Source organism: Ambystoma mexicanum, chromosome 5p (assembly GCF_040938575.1).
Source record: "Ambystoma mexicanum isolate Mex_15411 chromosome 5p, UKY_AmexF1_1, whole genome shotgun sequence".
NCBI lineage: Eukaryota > Metazoa > Chordata > Amphibia > Caudata > Ambystomatidae > Ambystoma > Ambystoma mexicanum.
Genome location: NC_090930.1, coordinates 989831786 through 989847326, shown reverse-complemented (window position 1 = coordinate 989847326; position 15541 = coordinate 989831786).

The following is a 15541-nucleotide window of genomic DNA, read 5'->3' as shown; positions in this document are numbered from 1 at the left end:
GCCGGGCTGCGGTTTGAAGACTCTAGCGGTCCCACCCGATCCCCCCGCCCGTGCCGACTCTGGCCCGCCCCTCCGTCCGGCTCCCCGCGAGGGGAGCGGCGGAGGGGGTCGGGGCCGGGGGTAGGCCGGGCGGGAACCGGGCCGGGTTGGGCCGGCGGCGGAGCGGCCTGCCTCCGTCGCCGTGGGAAGCCCTGCCGCCGCGCAGGCTTCCTGGGCTGAGCGCCTGGATGTTTTTTTTTTTTTTGTTTTCTCTTAATTCATGAATGTTGCACGTACTAGTGTGTCTGTGTATTTGTAAGTGTGACATTTAAATGTACTAGCAACTTAGTTTTGCTCCTCATCATGTCTCCTGCCTCCTTGCACTTACCCAGTGCCGCGCTGCCCTGGCTGCACTTACTCAGAACCCTGCTGCCCTGAGTGCACTACACCCCTTCCCTCTCCCTGCCACTTCCCCCTCCTCCCACCTGCACTTTTCGTCGTCGCACTTGCACGATCTGAATGACACAAGGCCTAGTAAGATCGTTCATCTTGCCATGCCTCTGTCTTCCTTCCCCTGTCTTGTTGCGCCTTCTTGTGTACAGGCGCCTTATAAATAACACATCATATCATATCATATCATAGTTCTGGTGGCTTTTGTGTGGCACTGCACGTGTCAACATCGCTTTTCCATCCCCCAACAGTGAAACAAGCTTCAGTTTGGATGCAGCTATTTAAGCAACATGCTAGAGCTGGGGTGGGCATTGTCAAAGCACAGATGTGTGAATCATCAGTGCATTTCTTGCTTGTAAATTGCTAGGCGTAATGTATTGGATTCCAGAAAGCGTTTCTGTACATTTGAGAAAAAAATGTGTGTCTGTGGAATAATTGCATTGTAGAGCCTCTAGTCTGTTCCGTGTGTGTGTGTGTTTGCATGTGTGTGCGTGTGTGTGTCTTGTGTTGCATTGTTTATGGTATGCATTGTGCAGTATGACTTTGAATTGCTTTTGTCCCTCCAAATCAGTTGAGTATTTTTTTTCTTTCTCTGTAGGTGTAATTTTTGGGAGGATCTAAGCACGATCCTATGCCATGTTGTTGCATTGGTGAGTGACTGATATTTTTCCAATCGTTGACATGTTTGCAGTTCATAAAACTTACCCTGGAAGGAGTTGCACATTTTGGGGAGGTATTGGCAAAGCTTTAAGGATGTTCCTATTGTGCTTATAATCTGTTTGTGATTAGATGAGTGTGTATATTTTTCTGGAAGCACACATAAGTGCACTTGAAAGTGATGTGAACTATCAGGAATTACTGTAATTATGAATAGTTTAAAGTGTGCTTTTGATTTGTAACTTATTCATTTGAATACATTTGCATAGGTCCACATGGTCTTTTGGTGTGTGGACTTGAGTGTTGCATAGTGTTCCTTTGTTGAACTGACTAAGTTAAGGGGTTATATACTATGATTTCTTCGTAACTTTTGTTTGGGAAAATAGCAACATTTTTGTATTTGTAATATGTGTCATTTTATTTTTCAAGTCCTGATGATGTTTTGTAAATAAAATTGTCAATTGATTAATACATGTTGGTAATTTTATTTAATTCAGTGAGTATGCTTAAATGCATTTGATTTGGGCCGTAATATGTGTATTGAGTAGGTATATGCTTTGTTGGGGGTCAAACTAGACTGGATTTACAGATGCATTTTGCATAATTATCATCATTGTCACTTGTTACTCGGTATCTGTGTGGCTCTTTTTCATTCCGCTAAGCACATTTGTAGGCATGAACTGTACTAACATTTGTATGATGTTCTATTTTTGACAGGTACATTTTGTAATACAATTTTAAACAAATGTTCAATATCTTTGTTTCCTTTGCTGTGTTTTTATTCATTTCAAGAACAATGTTAGCTTAATTAAGGATACATTTACTAAGCTAAAAATAAATGTACGTAGAGCAAATGACTTAGGCACTTACTTCTGATTCTTATTTAGCTTAGTAAATCAGCCCCACATATATATTTGTGTTGGGCTGATTTCTCAGGAAAAGGAAGTCCTTTGAATGTGCAGCCAGGGTGTGTGTGTATGAGTGACTGTGTTGGTGTACGGTATGCTGTTATTTCCGTTTTGCGGTTTTGGTCTTCATGTGTGGTTATAAAGGTAGAAACTTGGTTGGCTCTATGTTTGGAAGCAACCTTTGCTGAGCTCTGTTGTTCCTTTTGCGTACTGATACGATTCATGTGTAGCAAGATCACAGGTGCTGTAGGAAGGGAGAGTATTCTCCTGGCTATCTTGCTTTAGTAGTTCCAAGGATAGCTCTAACACACTGGTTGTTGCGATACAGTTTTTGCTTTTATTTGTATAAGTGATGGGTTGTTCTACATTCAGTTGGTATGCATCTAGTACATCTGGGGCAATTAGGCTGACACTTTTTCAGTCATGACTAGGAGCCATCACGGACCAGCCATATGGACCAGCGCTCAGGGCCCAACAGGAGCCACTGTCCCTACAGGACAGTAACCCATCACGACGCACCAGGACCCCACAGGGGGCAACAGATTGCAAACAATAGCCTTGATAAAGACCCACAGGTCGAAACACGTGTCGGCTGACAATCAGGGGGCCTAATAAAGGTAGACTCCATATAATATATAGTGTTGTTCTACATTTTATTTCTGTAGGGTGTTTACATGACCCACACATTTTGGATCTGTGGTGACTCTTAAGTCGATTAACATTGCCCTTTCTCCTAAACATTACAGTCGGATTTAGTGAACATTTAGTGAACATCTTGGCTGCAACATCCACTTGCATGGATTTTGTGGGGCTAAATGGGCTGATACATTGGCCTGCCTAAGGTGCTGTATGCCTGAATGGATGGCGTTCATCTAACAGAATGTGTCCTCAAACATGATATTCCTGCCTTCCACGTCAGTTGCAATGACCTTGATTATAACAAGGGCATGGACCTTCCTTTGCAAATGAGGGCTGACATGGATTGTTTGTTTCTGCAGTTTCAATTGTGGCATATTGTGCTGCCATCTATCAATACCAGTAAATCATGGGTCAGAAGCACACTAGAACAATCACAAAATCCCATCCTTGCTTGGGAGAGGGCAGGAGCCCTCCCCCCACCTACTTCTACAGGAAATAGATCTACGAACCTCCAAGATCCCTCTTCACCTACGGCTACATTGAGCAAGTAGTGATGAGCCGCACCTGACCTCCACCCACCAGAAATCCTCCTAGCTGCTATATTGGAGATTCCTGCTGCTGAAAGTGCTTCCCTACGAAATCCGCTGCTGATTGCTAACAGAATCGGCACGCCGTTCGTGCCAGCTAACCTGACTGCAAAATGGCCGGTGCACTTCCCTAAACACAGCCAGATCGAGGCTGTTGATGTGTTGTCTGGAAACGGCCATCCTAATAGACTGATTGGCTTTGCCGGCAGGCGGTAGCTGGCCCATTGGGTAAGGCCATTGGAGAAGGCCCTGTTTGCGCCATTGTTGATCCAGTATTTTCCATCCTTGCTTGGGAGTCGGCAGGAGCCCTCCCCCCTCCAACTACATCTACAGGAGATGCGAGCTACGGACCTCCATGATCCCTCTTCACCTACGGCTACATTGAGCGAGTAGTGATGAGCCACACCTGACCTCCACCCACCAGAAATCCTCCAGGCTGCTATATTGGAGATTCCTGCTGCTGAAAATGCATCCCGACGAAATCCGCGGCTGATTGCTAACAGAATCTGCACGCCGTTCGTGCCAGCTAACCTGCCACAAAATGGCTGGTGCACTTCCCTAAACACAGCCAGATTGAGGCTGTTGATGTGTTGCCTGTCAACGGCCATCCTAATAGCCTGATTGGCTTTGCCGGCAGGCGGAAGCCGGCCCATTGGGTAAGGCCAGTGGAGAAGGCCCTGTTTGCGCCAAAGTGGCCGTGGGGCTCCTCGCTCTGCATTTGAGCCACTTAGGAGGTAAGCCCTGCACCCATTATCAATCCCGTCTCTATGTGGCAATGATCCCTCCTTATTACAACATAGTTGCTGCTCCTTTGCCTTTCTGAATCCTGTCGCCAGACACGCCTCAACTACGAACCGTATCTCCCATATGACCTTTGTCTGTTATCCATCCTGCCCGCGTATACCGCACTACGCTCTAGCCGACACATGCTACGCCTATCCCTAGCCCAAATATCTTCAAGTAACTAGCCAAACAGCACAACCTGCACTTTGCCAGCACGCCCCACTGGCGCTCAGGGCACATCATCACGATACTATGCCCTCATTCTAACACTGTAGGAAGTGGACACCATGCACTCTTAGTTACTTTTAGAAACCATTTGTTTGTTTTTTTCTCTTTTATAAAAAAGAGAGATATTTAGATAATTTGAGGTGCAGTGGAGAAAATTAACAACCCTGGCATATGGGTTGTACATACAATAGAAACAAAGTAAGTTCCCAATTTGGGAACTCCGGTCCCCTTCACACTATCTATGGCTAAAAAAGCTCTGTTAGTTTATAATTCCTAAGGGAAATACAATGAAAATTTAGTAGTCAAATCACATTCTGTATAAGTGCATATTTTTTAGGAAAAAGGGCATTTAAACCAAATGACTCAAGTAAAACATTAAATAAGGTTATCAATTTGTTCTCAAAGATGATTCATTTTTCACATGAATATGCCCAACGCGTTTCGAGATCATCTCTTCATCAGGGGCTGTATTAATTCATTCAACGTTCAAAATACTCTATAGATACAAAAGAAATGTAAACATATATGTCAGAATTCGATTTAAAAAAAGATCATAGTGTCAAAGACATATGTAAATCCGATGAAGGATAAAGTTCATCCTTAAAAAACCTCGGAGACCGTTAATGCTGTAGATTCATAATCTAAAGATGTTGTTTATTTATAAGTAAGCAATCAAATGGTGCACAGAAACCCAGACTAATTAGTGGTATTAGATACTAAATTTAATTATCAATCATTGCAATAGATCCCAAAATAAAAATGATCCTATGTAGAACTGTGTGCATTTAAAAAAACAAAAAGGAACTAAAGGAGATAGCATACTGTGCTCTCGTCATTTTTCACAGAATGTACAAGTAAGGTGGAGCAATGCTAGACAATGTTGCTCCAAATGTTCCGGTATCATGAGGTGTTCAGAGTCCCCTCTAGAGGATAAAACAATGTGTATAATAAAGATAGACTTCCTACTAGTACATACAGTATGTGATATTGATAGAGTATAAGCACTTACTGCTCAATGTTCAAGTTGGCAGTTGGTTTGTGGAGCTTCTACTGAGAGAAGGATTTTGTCAGACATCAAGGGAATACTTGTGAAAATGACATCCCATCAGTGGCGACCTGTAAAACATGGTACCATATATTAGTAGTTGCTTCTAAGCACCTGGGTAATAAAGAATAATGAACACCAACGGTGCTCAGTATGTACTAAGGTCGTGGTCAAAAGCAGTGATCCAGTCACCCTGTGGCTACCTATCAAACTATTTCTCTCTGTAAAAGGGAGCGAAGAGTATACTTACTAGATTCAAGCAGAATCAACAATGTAGATGGAGTCGATCCAGCCGCGTGCTGTGATCCAGGCTCCAAAGATGGCGGAAAATATATACGTCATGATTGTGACGTCATCACGTAGAAACGTGAATGACTTCACTAATGTAAACAACGAAAATAAATTGCATCGCCGTAAGAACTGCATAGTGTAAGGCTCACAAGATGGCGGAATGATATAAACGTTATGTCCGTGACGCCATCACATAAAGACGTGTATGACGTCACTGATGTCAACAAACATAATGCAAAGAAGGGGTGAGAGGTATAACGCCGTAAGAACGGCATAGTGTCAAGTAATTAGATAAATAGGTAGTTAACCTAAGGATACTTCAATGGTACAAGGGTCTAAAGGAAGAGACAGGATAATATATGAAGTTATTGCTTGAGAACTTACTTTGTTTCTATTGTATATACAACCCATATGCCAGGGTTGTTAATTTTTCCCCTGCACCTCAAATTATCTAAATATCACTCTTTTTTATAAAAGAGAAAAAAAAACCTTTTTATACAAACAAATGGTTTCTAAAAATAACTAAGAGTGCATGGTGTCCATTTCCTACTTTGTTATTTAGTTTTCCCTTGATTGGGTTGGCATAAATAAACACCTGCACCCGTACCAAAGTATGTCATTTTCTAAAAACAACACATTAACCAATAAAGGAGCGACTACCTTTGCATTTAGTGAAGATGAGGCCAACCGCATTCTAGGACTCATTAAAGACAGACAGGGAGATGATAACCCAGAGAGAGACTGATTTTCAAACTCGAGAAATTAATCAGAAGAGAAATGTTGCAAAAATTGTAAGCTACAACCCTAGCACAATACCACAAAAGCAAAAAATCCCTCGAGGACTGTGAGTATATCTCCGGCCTACATTGTGCAGAGACAATCAATAATTTGTAAAATGGTGGGAGCAAATCCTTAATAAATGCTCATTGGACTTGATCCTTTCAACCATCTAGGAACTAGCAGGATCTCTATCGTCTATCAACCAAGAAATTGAGGAACTAACAACACAATTGTCTAAATTAAAATCAGCTGATGATCTGAAAACTATTCTAGAAGACACCAATAGAAAACTGGACGGTTACAAAAGGGAAATCGAACAAAGGAAGATCAGGAAATTCCGACAAGACACACTAGTTAATGCTCGTGACATAGTTTACACTTGGCAAGATTTTTACAACAATACTCGACCAGGACCCGCAAGACCACCCAGACAACCAGGACCACCATGATCCACTAACAACAGTGATAGCAGTGACATCACCAGTGGTGAACAAGATACCCGGAACCCAACACCACCCACCCAACTGGCACATACTGCCTCAGAACCAAGAGAGACACCTACACAGCCGGACACGGCTGCTTCATCAACATCTACACCAACTTTTTTAGGCAGAGGAAAACCCGAAGAGGGCAAAAGAAAGCCAAGACAAAAAAACAAATAATAGAATCCATCATTCTCAATATTTCCTCCAAACAACTTACAAAATCTCAACTGGACACTCTCAATTTAGGACTATCATTTATTGCAACATCCAATACTAATAACTTTGAAGAGGAAGTTAACTTATTCAAACTCATACGCAAAATGGAGCTCAAAGTTTTCTTTGACTCACTCCCAGAATCAACTGAACAACAGAAAAAACATGATTACCTCGAATTGAAGAACAAAAGTTCATTCCATCCACAGATAAACCATCCTGTGATCAATTTGTTTAAGTTTAAGACATCCAGAGAACTAAAACGTCTCAAATATAGCTCCCCTAAAAGAATCAATATCAGAAAACACCAACTTAAATTGATTAAAGACCTAGCAGAGGATTCAACCACCACATTAAAACCAGCCGACAAAGGCGGTGCATTGGTACTGATGGACACTGACTTCTACAACTCGGGTTGCCTGAATTTACTTAACGACCAAGGGACCTATCTAGTATTGGACTACGATCCCATATCTTCAATAATAGAAATCATCAAGAAAGCAGTTGAGAAGGCATCGGACATGGATTGGATATCAGATCACACTAGTGACTTTCTAATAAAGAAATTTCCAGTAACCCCGGTTTTTTACACTCTTCCAAAAATACACAAAAATAATATCAATCCGCCCTTCAAACCCATTGTGGCCGGAACAGAAAGTGTGTTTCATCCTCTAGCGGTCTACTTGGATCGAGCCCTACAACCACTGGTCCAAAAGACATTCACTTATCTGAAAGACACAGCACAATTCCTCAGACTATTGAAAGAAGTACAGATTGACAATCCTTCAGTGATTTTATTCACAGTTGATGTCCCTGGACCTAATATGATAGCAACCTCGTCTGTTTCCTCCATCCTCCCATTACTGTTTTTTTCCTCCCCACCGCCCCTCCAGCACTAACTGAAATGTCGTCAGGCCTAGTATGATAGTCGCTTGTTTTGTTCCTCCGCTCCCTTTTTGCACCCCTCTCCCTCACCTTTTGTTTTTCTCCGGCTCTACCAGAAATGTTGTCAGGCCTAGTACGGTAGTCGCCTGTCTGTTTCCATTTGCTTCCCACTCTCCCCCTCCCTTCCTTATCTATGTCTTAGCTCTTGCACTATCTGAAATGTCGCCAGGCCGAGTATGATAGTTAATTTCACATCCTTACTGTTCATGGCCTGTAAGAATGTGGTTGTATTTTCCCTTGTTCCCTCCCTTGCCTTGAAGCGCTTTGAAACACATTGTGTATAGGCGCTATATAAATAAACAATCATATCATATCAATAGCTTGTACACGTCGATTCCACACCAACAAGGAATCCATTTATTAGAATGGTTCCTCCTAAAGCACATAGAGATCTTGATTCAAAAGGTTTTTGCAATAGAATTAATTAATATAATTATTTTTAACAACTACTTTCGTTTCAATAGCTAATACTATCTACAAACAGCCGGAACATCTATGGGCTCTCCAGTAGCACCATCATATGCCAAAATATTTATGTTCCACTTTGAGGAGACCCATGTACTGAACAAAGACCCCTGTAAAAACAAGATTGTATTTTGGAAAAGGTTCATAGACGATGGGCCTCATTCCGAGTCCGGCGCTAACCAATGGCGGTAGTAGCGCCTTGGTCGGCACCGGACCCGTACCGGCACCGCCCTGGTGGAATGGGAAATTACCGCCCTATTCCGAGTTGACCAGGGCGGTAATTTCCCATTCCCCAGGGCTCTTCCCCATTCCCAAATGAGCCCCCATAGGACTCAATGGGAATGGGGAAATTGCAAATAACGGTGACCGTGCTTTACGGTCACCGTTATTGGCTAAAAAGCCCCTTTGCGCCCTCATCCCTTACGCCTGCTAAGGTTAAGGACGAGGGCGCAAAGGGAACTCGGAATGTGGCGGTAAGGGATTACCGGCACCGGTCTCGTTAACGGTGACCGGTATCCCTTACTGCCATACTCGGAATGAGGCCCGATATCTTTGGGATATGGCAAGGCACTACAGAAGAACTCAACCTGTTTTTCCAATATCTCAACAGTTGCAATGGCAGAATCACTTTTACTCTGGAAATAGGCCAACCTAATATTCATTTTCTTGACATCAACACTGAAAAAATGGGCACAGTCCTACAGACCAGCATCTACAGGAAACATACAGATTGTAACAGCACACTACATTTCGACAGCTTCCACCCACCCCACCTCAAGGACAATTTACCCTTTAGTCAGATGCTAAGACTAAAGAGGATTACATAAGCTACCACACGACTTCAAGGAGAATATGAAAACATGAAGGAAAGATTAAAAACAAGAGGATTTCCTAATGAAATATTGGAGAAAGCAGTCATACGCACGTAGTCCCTAGTAAGGACTGACCTCCTTGAAGAAAAACCCAAAAAGTCAACTACAAGACTAATCCATACCTTGAAATTTTCCAGCCAAAGCTACCAAATCAAGAGAATTATCACCAAAAACTGGGATCTTATAAAATCGGATCCAAATCTACACAAGTTGTTCCCCGAACCGCCCATGTTGGCCTACAAGAGGGGTAAGAACTTTAAAGATAGTTTTGTCAAAGCCGAAAAGAGAAAAACTACAGATCAAACATCCTTTAAAAAACAAAAACCGGGCACTTATCCATGTTTGCACTGTCAACATTGTACTAATATAATCAAAGGAGATTATATCCGCCACCCCAGTAACGGCAAAAAAATAATTCTTACAGACTATGCAACATGTGATAGTAAAAATGTAGTTTACGCCCTCAGATGCCACTGTGGGAAATATTACGTCGGCAAAATGATCCGGAAAGCAAAGGAACGCTGGACGGAACACAAATCAAACATCAGGACTAGTAATGATAAATCTCCAGTGCTTAGACATTTTAAAGAAAATGGCCACAATATTACACAATTCAGATGGGCAATCCTGGAGGTAGTACATTCACTACCCAGAGGGGGAGACTTTGCCAAAAAACTAGCTCAGAGAGAACTCCATTGGATTCACAGATTAGACGCTGTTAACCCACACGGTCTATATGAAGATTTTTACTTGGGTCCATTCCTTTAAAAACTGTATACATCAGATAATACTTACGTGATTTAACCACTCCTGATTGACAAGGATTTATATTCTGCAATCATCATTTTAAGTATTAAGATTGTGGATTCCCATGAAGGAGACAGAACAATTTATTATGCAAATTGTTTAACATGAATGTGAGGTGAATTACATTCTTCTCTACTATGCCACTAATATGACCCGAATATGTACAGATCCCAAAAGTCTTCAACTGTGTGTATGAAAAGATTGTGAACTCATGAATTTGAGACAGCCAATGTTGAAAACAGCTAACTACTGTTGTACTTATATCCGTGAAGGGCATTATACATTGGGAGATAGAAACACAGATGCACCCAATAACAACAGACCTCATATTCAGAAGCCAGACATTGCATTGTGGTACAAACGGCATTAAATTGTATGCTTACCCAATAGAGATGATTTGTCCTACCTTCCCTTCAAATTGATAGATATCAGCTGTGATATTCCCACTCAGACTTTTAATCTAGACAGCATTAGATGCAAGATCAATGTATTATTCAGATATCATTCCGTAAAACATGTGTAGAGACCCACAGCAGCTTAACAATGTTGCAATAACTTCATATATTATCCTGTCTCTTCCTTTAGACCCTTGGACCATTGAAGTATCCTTAGGTTAACTTCCTATTTATGTAATTACTTGACACCATGCCGTTCTTACGGCGTTATACCTCTCATCCCTTCTTTGCATTATTTTTGTTGACATCAGTGACATCATACACGTCTTTACATGATTGCGTCACAGACATAACGTTTATATCTTTCCGCCATCTTGTGAGCCTTACACTATGCCGTTCTTACGGCGAAGCAATTATTTTCGTTGTTTACATTAGTGACGTCATTCACGTTTCTACGTGATGACGTCACAGTCATGACATATATATGTTCCGCCATCTTGGGAGCCTGGATCACAATAGTCTGATAGGTAGCCACAGGGTGACTGGATCACCGCTTTTGACCACGACCTTGGTACATACTGAGCACAGTTGGTGTTTGTTATTCTTTACTACCCAGATGCTTAGAAGCAACTACTAATATATGGCACCATGTTTTACAGGTTTCCACTTATGGGATGTAATTTTCACAAGTATTCCCTTGATGTCTGACAAAATCCTTCTCTCAGTAGAAGCTCCACAAACCAACTGCCAACTTGAACATTGAGCAGTAAGTGCTTCTACTCTATCAATATCACATACTGTATGTACTAGTAGGAAGTCTATATTTACAATGCACATTGTTTTATCCTTAGAGGGGACTCTGAACACCTCATGATACCGGAACATTTGGCGCAACATTGTCTAGCATTGCTCCACCTTACTTGTACATTCTGTGACTAATGAGGTGAGCACGGTATGCTATCTCCTTTACTTCCTTTTAAAAAAACAAAATGCACTCAATTCTACACAGGATAATTTTTATTTTGGGATCTATTGCAATGATTGATAATTAAATTTAGTATCTAATACCACTGCTTAGTCTGGGTTTCTGTGCACCATTTGATTGCTTACTTATAAATAAACAACATCTTTAGATTATGAATCTACAGCATTGACTATCTTCGAGGTTTTTTAAGGATGAACTTTATCCTCCATCGGATTTACATATGTGAATGTTTGTCTTTGACACTATGATCTTTTTGAAATTGAATTCTGACATATATGTTTAAATTTCTTTTGTATCTATCGAGTATTTTGAATGTTGAATGAATGAATACAGCCTCTGATGGAGAGAAATGATCTCGAAACTTATTCTAACACTCACACCTTATATGCGCCAAAGCAACTACCACCACCTGCTCGCTCCCCGAGACTCCTGCATCCAGCCTACATTGGCTTCCTGCAACCTGACGGCACCTGTGCCTACCAGCCTGTGACCACGTGATATTAGCCACTAGCTTGTGTCTTCATGTAACTCACTATACCTAACATTGTGACTATTTGATTATTGCCACTAGCCTCTGTTACCTATTTCGCACTGTATCTAGCCTGTGACCACGTGATATTAGCCACTAGCCTGTGCCCTCATGTAACACATGAGGGTAGACGTGCCTACCTATGCCTTACATTGCAATTCTTATTTGGGGCATGCATTGCTACCTGATCTAGATGTGCCCACCAATGCTCTTACTTCGCAATCCATATCTAGTCACTCATGCAAGGATTTTGCACCTAGATAAATCTTAACTTTGTATACCTATGCTACGACACTGCACCTAGATGCCCTCTCACATACTGTGTTTAATTGTCTTTAATGGGTCACCCTACATAGCAACTGTCTTTGAAAATAGTGACCACTGAAGTTAGTGCTATGACAGCCTCCATATTGCTGCCCTTGCTCTTAACACTGCTACCATTTTCTAACTACCATATGGAGAAACCATCCTACCTTAGACCCACTATGGATCCACATTATACTACAGGCGCATACATCAACTGGGAAATGGACTAGCCCGCTTACACTGTGCCCGTCATCACCCTATCCCATGCCCTACCCCTTTTCTCAATAAAATTGTGTGCTTCCCCTTCATCCCACTTTCAATCCCTTATTGAGGGCAGAACTAGACTACTCCCACACACAAATGATCTCCTCCTCACCTCGCTGCCACCAGACATACCTACAAGACTACACCACCTGTCCGCAAGGACATTGGAGAGCTGCCCACCCCTGTGCAGATTTTCCCTCGGCAACTGATTCTCCAAATATTATCCCACTGCTGCATGCACGCCCCATCACAGGACTCCTGAGAAGACTTAGACTATCTGCACGTATTGCCCACCCACGACCAAACAAACTACAAATGCATGCTCTCCCTAACCAACAAAAACCTCAGATGGACAACGTCCTATCTCATCTCAACAACAATCTAGGTTTGGATAAACAACCTAATTCCAACACCTGATTCAGCCTATCGCACATACGATGGTTGATTCAAAACTTTGCGTAGCCATATCTAGCAAATAACCCACCAATCTCAATACAGATACACTAAAAGGTGCACTTATCAATGTGAGATCTATTACTGCCCACGCCCTAGACATTTCAGATGTTATCAAAAACTAACAACCTAGACTTCTTAGCAGCCACTGAAACCTGGCCCCATGCAGCCTCAGGGCCCCATCTTCCCTTAACCATCCCAGAAGGGTATACTATCTTTAGAAATGATATAACCACTACAAGAGGAGGTGGAGTAGCCCTAATTGCTAACGAAACTTTGAACATAAGAATCTCTACTGAACTCCCTTTTACCGCAGGTGAAGTCATCACCTTAAAAAGCACCCTTACACCTACATGCACACTCACACGGCATATCATCTACATGCCCCCTTCCGCCATCTCTACCTTCGAAGATGACATTGTGAAACTCTTGGCACATAACATGAAACCACACTCCAAAGTGATTATCTTAGGGGACTTCAACTAGGTTTAAATGACCCACTAGACACTTATGCAGACCTCCTTGCAAACTCCATGGAAGCTCAAGGGTTTACACAAAGGGTCAATGTCCCTACCCATGAAAAAGGATGTTCTTTAGATCGGTTAGTCGATTCCAAATGTATCACTACCATCCTTTCAAATACCCCTTCAACGTGGTCTGATCACAATGCCATAATATTCACCACGACTATTACCACAAAAAATTTGAGACCACCTCCTCCATCACTCTCAGCTGCCTTCACAAATTCAAAAAGAGTTGGAGACTCGAAAGTACTTGGAGGACTTGGAGGAGCAGAACTACTGTGCATTTGAACTGGCAGTTGGGATTTAACCATGGTATATTTTTTGAACATTTTGTGGCAGTTGGGATTTAACCCTGTTATTTTTTAACATTGCTGGGATCAAACCCTGTTATTACTAGTTTAAGGATTAAAAAGACTGGGAACTAGAGTGCGCGCCTGACCTTTTCTTTTTTACTTAATGTTGAAGGAAGCTCGGGTCCTGGAGGCAGCAGCACCGGGAGTTGTCATGCCCTCACATTGAAGAGCCATAATCATGGTTTTTCCCCCTCCCCAAATTTTGGGTAAGATGTGTGTGTTTGGCGGGGAGTTAGTTCCTGGTCTCCTGAACAAAACATTGTGCCATCACTACAAAGACGAGAATTCCTTGAGACTAATTAATAAAGCAATTGGCAACAGCTGAATATAAACACAGCCTCCCTGAAGAGAGTTGGAGACTCAAAACTACTTGGAGGAGCAGAACTACTGTGCATTTGAACTGGCAGTTGGGATTTAACCCTGGAATATTTTTTGAACATTTTGTGGCAGTTGGGATTTAACCCTGTTATTTTTTAACATTGCTGGGATCAAACCCTGTTATTATTAGTTTAAGGATTAAAAAGACTGGGAACTAGAGTGCGCGCCTGACCTTTTCTTTTTTACTTAATGTTGCAGGAAGCTCGGGTCCTGGAGGCAGCAGCACCGGGAGTTGTCATGCCCTCACTTTGAAGAGCCATAATCATGGTTTTTCCCCCTCCCCGAATTTTGGGTAAGATGTGTGTGTTTGGAGGGGAGTTAGTTCCTGGTCTCCTGAACAAAACATTGTGCCATCACTACAAAGACGAGAATTCCTTGAGACTAATTAAAAAAGCAATTGGCAACAGCTGAATATAAACACAGCCTCCCTGAAGAGAGTTGGAGACTCAAAACTACTTGGAGGAGCAGAACTACTGTGCATTTGAACTGGCAGTTGGGATTTAACCCTGGAATATTTTTTGAACATTTTGTGGCAGTTGGGATTTAACCCTGTTATTTTTTAACATTGCTGGGATCAAACCCTGTTATTACTAGTTTAAGGATTAAAAAGACTGGGAACTAGAGTGCGCGTCTGACCTTTTCTTTTTTGCTTAATGTTGCAGGAAGCCCGGGTCCTGGAGGCAGCAGCATCGGGGGTTGTCATGCCCTCACTTTGAAGAGCCATAATCATGGTTTTTCTCCCTCCCCCAATTTTGGGTAAGATGTGTGTGTTTGGAGAGGAGTTTGTTCCTGGTCTCCTGAACAAAACATTGTGCCATCAGTACAAAGACCAGAATTCCTTGAGACTAATTAAAAAAGCAATTGGCAACAGCTGAATATAAACACAGTTTAAGGATTAAAAAGACTGGGAACTAGAGTGCGCGCCTGACCTTTTCTTTTTTACTTAGACAATGACCCTGTTACCTTGGTCAACCAATATAACAAAATCATGTCTGAAGCCATTGAAAACATTGCTGCACTAAAAATGAAAACAGCCAAACCCTCGATCATATCAATTCCTGGTTCACCCCTGAACTTAGAACTATGCATGCTTCCAAAAGATCTGCTGAAAATAAATTGCTAAAATCACCAACCTTAGCAAACAAAAGCCTATTCCAGTCACTAGCTGACAACTACAAAAAATAAATAATTAAAACCAAAAGTGAAGTATATAACTAGAG